This window comes from Lepidochelys olivacea, assembly GCF_965140295.1.
Source record: "Lepidochelys olivacea isolate rLepOli2 genome assembly, chromosome: 14".
Lineage (NCBI taxonomy): Eukaryota > Metazoa > Chordata > Testudines > Cheloniidae > Lepidochelys > Lepidochelys olivacea.
Window position 1 is genome coordinate 44862164 of NC_140424.1, and position 6097 is coordinate 44868260.

Sequence of the window (6097 nt, forward strand, 5' to 3'; positions counted from 1 at the left end):
CAGAGACTCTGTCTTAAAAGGGACACAATTAACATCCACCAGAGTTCTGATTACTTTTCACTTTCAACTCCTGCTTCCAAAACACACAGCAATCTGAAAAAGAAAACGACCTCTGGTGGCTCCTTTTGGAGCCCTAATAGGATTGTAATTAAGTAGCATGTTTTATTTGCATTTCTTCTACCCCTTTTACAATATACACTGCACACGTCCTGGGAAAATGCACCTTCCTTCCATAGTTTAACTTCGATAACATTATATTAGCCAGATCAATTTTTACATAAGTTGTAACGGTTTCTTTTGTGCTCAGAGTTTTTATGTACCGTTATCACAGAGACAGTCTGACTACCCAGAGCCACCTTACGGCTCCGTGTTTCTAATGTTGCTTCTTTGTGCACCTCACGCCTGCTGTTGCTCCAGAGGAGCGCGGTCTTTTTTAATTCCGTATTTTTTTACTCCAGCTCTGATCTGCTATTTTGTTACCAAAAACCAAATCCAGAATCTTTCCCCATTCTCCTGGTTTGACTGCCCGGCTGCAGCCACGACTTTGGTCTTTAAAAAGATATTGAACTTTATAAAGCATTGAGGTACCATAAGGGTTAAATGCTAAATACCCAAGGCAAACAACACTAGTGACCTGTGTCTGGCAAACAGTGTTGGTCAGTTTTGCAACTTTGAACGAAAGATTCAAATGGATTTTTAGGGGTATTATTTAAAAACAAAACCAAACCAATTCATCTTAAACCTGCAAACCAGGAGTGTTGATTTAGGTCCTTAAAACCTCACATATTTACACAATATATTTACACACACTTTTTTTTTAACATCCCTTACACTGCTTTAATTTTTACACTGCTGTACATAGATTACATTTGCGGGAGGTAAAGTGCCAACAGAAACCCCTTATGTTCTTTTAGCAAATTTGACTAAATTGTTCATAGTCAAATGATTTCGATCAGATTGTCTCTTTGCCTGGCTTCTTTACAGATTTTCCTTTGGGAAAGGACCCATTTTCCCTTCAGAATTGCTGCAAAGAAAGCAAGAATTCTCTTCCTATAACACTTTTCCTTTTTAACATTTTAACAACCTTCAACTGCTTAATTCCCTCCAGCCTCTGCAGAGTTAACTTCTCACTCTCTTTCCTTCAGTCACTTGCTTGTCTCCCAGAATGACACCTCCATCAACTCAGATTTCACCATTCCCAGTATTGTCCCAGGGATCTGAAACTACTTACTGCTTCCCAAACTCCTGCCGCTACACCCCTCAGGGCTCCTAACCTGTTTTCCAATCTCTTTATCTGTTGCCTGCCTGCTTGTCTGGGCCCGACCTACCTTCCTCGCTGAACTGTCCCTTCCCATAGTCACAGGCTTTGTCCCAAGGAGGGTGGGCTCCTCAACCCTCCTGCTCCCTTTTCTTAAACATTTTTCTTAAATGAAATCACAACAATACCCCACTCTCCTACATCCTTCAGAGTGAGGACTTACAGAAATCTACTCCCTATTTGCCGATGCTTGTGCTGGGACTTACACAAGACAAAAAGTCTATACCCACTAAAAACTCTGCCTGACAGAGCAGGAGGGGGAGCACAAAGCCCCCTACCTTTTGGGCTCGATCCTGCTACGACCGAGGGTATATTCACCTGTACAATTTTTCCCCGACAGACAGGTAGGAGCAAGGACTCTGATCCTCCCGCTTATGGCCCGGCACCTCTACGACTGGGGGCGTATATATCTAGACAGTTTGTATATATCTTATCTGTATCGTTTCCCCCGACAGACGGGTCGGAGCGAGGACTCGAGTCCTCCCCCTATTGCCCGGCACTTCTACGGCCGGGGCTGTGCACACCTGAATGAGCGATCGCTTGATACGGATGGCAGCGCGTGTCTGCGTGTTATGCTTATGAGAAGCACAGGGGACCTTTTTCAGGGGAAAAGGCAACACGCCGCGTTTACTGAAGATACAACAATTTGTGTATGTATTCAATCACACGCACACGCACGCTGTCCCAACCTTTCAGGGCCGGGCCCCCTGTTTAAATAGTGATTTTTTTTTTAATGGGACCAATGAGTTTTGCACCGTGATGTTGTAACCAATTGTCGTTTGTCGAGTGCTTGTTTTCGTAAATTGTCCTTCTCATCCTTTATCTTGTTCTCTCATCAAGTCTCTCGGGGAGTTACCCCAGGCTGGTTTTGATCCCAGCTCTCTTGTCCCCATTGATAGGTGCCTGTCTCCTCTTTAGAGTCATCAATCTGTCCTCCTCTGATGTTTCAATAGGGGCACGGTGCAGCCTCCTGGCGCCCTTGCGTCTGTCTCCGGTTTTCCCCTCGTTCATCTGGTTCAGCGATGGCCTTCCCACGGATCTCTGAACCCACATTCCTCATTCACACACGACACAGAATTGGTTTACACAGAGCATTTTGAACAGGTACATCAAGTTGCTTCCCCTTCCCCTGCCAGGATGCTGCCCCCTTTGCTGCTCCTCCCCTGGGCATGGGGGGTCCTGGCTGGTAAGTGGGGACTCCCCCGCCATTTTTGCTACAGGGATGCGTGGGGATGGTGTAATACGAGGGGCAGGGTGGGGAAGTACCATGCTGGGCTAGTGACTCTTGCTGGGGCAGTAGGACGGGGGAGGCAGGTTAGGGATCAGCAGGGAGACCTCCTAGAGCAGGATTGTTTACGGGACAGAGACTCATTAATCTCTCTCCCCACCCGCTTTGTCCTCCACTTGTTTCCTGCCCCCTGCCCCAGGCTCTCCTCCTTTCCCACCAGCGTCTGTCACCCTCCGGCTGCTCCAAATCGACATCTTCCACAACGCCAGCTCCACGGACATGGTGGGGACGGCCCTGCTGGGCGACCTGGAGACCCACTCCCTGGACTGCAGCCCCTGCAAGATCCACTTCCTGCAGCCCTGGGCCCAGCAGAGCCTGACCCCGAAGCAGTGACAGGACCTGGAGCTGCCGATCCACGATTACCTGTTCAGCTTCATCCTTACAGTGAACACAGTAGCTCAGCACCAGGGAATGGGCTGTGAGCATGGAGCGGGCTGAGGGGATCCCTCCCCTGACCCACCCGAGGTGCTGAGAATGGACACGCTCACCACAGTCACTGAGTGAGTCCTTGGGGGCAAGACAGCCAGTCCCTGGCCCTTTGGCTGATTGGAGTCAGCGGACCCCAGAGGGGAAACTCCCGTGCCCCATTCTCCACCCAGGCCTGGGGCCAGATTGTGGTCTGAACTTCCGAGAGGGAAAGGCCCCGCGTCCCACTCCCTGAGCCGAGGCTCCGGGTCTTTCCTGACAGGTACCTGACCCTTTGAAAGCAGGCCATTTGGGCAGGGGTCTGTATCTCAGGAACCCCGTGACCAAGGGACCCCAAATTTGCATCACAAACTCTGCCGATGTAATGCAGCGATTTTTAAGCCAATCTGATTATGCACGTGAAAAATGAGCTTTACACAGAAACCGCAACTTACCCTGAACTCCAGCCAGGGCCGCCCCACAATCCCGCTGCCATCGTGTGGCCCAACATCCTCATGGCACCTGACATTATGCCTTTACTCCCCCCATCTCTCTACTTCTGCCCCCTCCTGGGACCTCCGGACGCCCCTCCTCATCCTCCTGCCCGTCCTGTTCCAGACCCCCTCGTTACCCAGGGCTCCCTCGGCTGCGAGCTGCACCCCAACGGCACCTTGAGGGGATTCGATGACACCGGAGTGAACGGCGAGGACTTCGTCAGCTTCGACGCGGACGCAGGCAGCTGGCTTGCCTGGCGGGGGGACAAGCTGGCGCTCTACGCCCGGGACCTTCTCAACCGGGATAAGGGCCCAGCCAGCAAGATTCAGTTTCTCCTGAGAACATGGGTCAGTGAGCTCAAGAGCTTTGTCCAGCATGGGAAAGGGTCTCTGGAGAGGCAAGGGGAGGCTGGACACCACTCCCTGCCATGCAGCCACCTCTGGGGTGGGGTGTGTTTTCTGTTTATACAGGGATCCCGCACCCAGTGCTCCTATGCAGCCATCTCTGGGGTTGGGAACGGGGGCGGCTTCTACAAAGATCCCTCAGCTTGGACTGAGATGCAGCCACCTCTGGGGTGGGGCAGGGGACTGTTTATCCAGGGACCCCTGGCCTGGTGTACAAATGCAGCTATAGCTGGGGTGGAGCACCGTAGCCATTTCATAGCCGCACTGCACAGCCGTTTAGGACAGGAAGTGAAGGGGGATTCCCTCACCACTGGTAACTGCAGGGTCTGGCCAGGACAGTGGGGCCAACGCCTGACCCCGGGGGATGGAGCTGGGTTTGGCTAGTGAGTCCCTGAGGCTCAGACTGAATCGTCCCCTTTCCCCCGCCCCGTCTCTCTCCCCCTGTCTCAGAGCGGCCGGTCGCCGTGGTGTTTGCCCGAGCGCCTCCCCCAGCCGGGACCCCCGCGCCGTTACTGCTGGTTTGCCGGGTCACCGGTTTCTACCCCCGGCCCGTCCGCGTGGCCTGGCTGCAGGACGGGGAGGAGGTGGGGCCGGGCTGGTGGCTGAGCTCCAGCGGGATCCTGCCCAACGCGGACCTGACCTACCAGCTGCGCAGCTCCCTGGCCGTGGAGCCGGGCGACGGGCACAGCTACGCCTGCCGGGTGGAGCACAGCAGCCTGGGGGGCCAGAGCCTGCTGATCCCCTGGGGTAGGGGCACGTCCCCAGGGGGGTGCGGTCGTGGTCTCTGGGGGCTTTTCCTGCACGTGCTGAGTGGGACAGGGTGGGTCCAGGCAGCAGGATTGGGGTGCAGGGAAGCAGAGCAGGTGGGTGGGGGGATGGATCATGGGGAGCAGGATGGAGGAGCTGAGGGGAACGGGACAGGACTGGGATGGGGGAGCAGAACTTGAGGAGGTGGGAAGGTGGGGGGAGAAAGGGGTGGGACTGCGTGGGAGGCAGAGGGAACAGGGTGGGGGGCTGAGGGCAGTGGGTCAGGGGTCGGGGGAGCAGGGTGAATTGCGGGGGAGGCAGAGGGAACAGGGCCCATACTCCTGTCCCAGTTCCCATCACGGCCCCCCCTGCCCCCCCCCGTTTTACAGGGCACAGCAGGGGCTGGGGCCCCGGCCTGGCCGTGGGCATCACCCTGGGGGTTGTGGCCGTAGCCGCCGTGGCCGGGGTGCTGTGGAGGAGCAGACGCAGGTGAGTCCTCTCCCCTCGGGGGTGGGGGTGGGACCGTTACACCCCCTAACCCTCCCCCCCGCTCTCTCCTTCCAGGGGCGACCAGGGCGTTAGACCAGGGGAGTCCAGGGCCTCAGGGGGCGGCACCGGCCCAGGCGTGGGGATCGGCCCCTTTCCTGGGGACATGGACCTCGGGGCTGGATCCGTGCCCGGCTCCAGAGCTGCGGGCCCCCCGAGGGCCGGTCTGGATCAAAGCGCTGGGAGATCGGGGCCCTGGGTGGGGGGTGGGATTCTGCTCCCTCTGGGACGTTCGGGGGCGTTGGACACTTGGGGGCGCCGTGGGATTGCTGGGATCCGGGTCTCTTGTAAGGTGTCATTACAGAGCTTATAACCGGCTGAGCGGGGGCCTCCCGTTGGTATGACGCTGTCACCCTCGTATCGGAAACTAGGAATATGAAACATAGCGCTGAGGCCTGTTGTCGCGATGCAAAGCGTGGGCCATTAATGGGGGCTTGGAAGCTTGAGTCAGACGGGACTCTCAGCCAGCCGGGAAAACAGAAGGTTTATTAGATGACAGGAACATGGTCTAACACAGAGCTTGTAGGTGCAGAGAACGGGACCCCTCAGCTGGGTCCATTTTGGGGCCAGTGAGCCAGACAACCCCGTCTGCCCTTCACTCCATGTCCCAGCCAGCCCCAAACTGAAACTCCCTCCAGCCCCTCCTCCCCTGGGCTTTGTCCCTTTCCTCGGCCAGGAGGACACCGGATTCCTTTGTTCTCCAACCCTTCAGCTCTCACCTTGCAGGGGGGAAGGGCCCAGGGCATCAGTGGCCAGGAAACAGGGTGTCGGCCATTCTCTGTGTCTAGACCCCTGCCCACACCTGCCCTCTAGGGCTCTGCAGTGATCATACACCCTTACCCTACCACCTAGATACTTAAGAACTGCCAAGGGGAAACTGAGGCACCCCCACAC

General features: G+C 55.7%; 1 pseudogene across 1 annotated transcript; it reads left to right on the forward strand.

The window, feature by feature from the left end:
* Window positions 1-2455: 2455 nt before the first annotated feature.
* On the forward strand, window positions 2456-5589 carry LOC311531044 (antigen-presenting glycoprotein CD1d-like; annotated as a pseudogene). Its single transcript has 7 exons — window positions 2456-2504; window positions 2746-3024; window positions 3630-3950; window positions 4361-4657; window positions 5047-5146; window positions 5222-5402; window positions 5575-5589. The product of its transcript is annotated as an antigen-presenting glycoprotein CD1d-like (transcript).
* The last annotated feature ends 508 nt before the right edge of the window (window positions 5590-6097 follow it).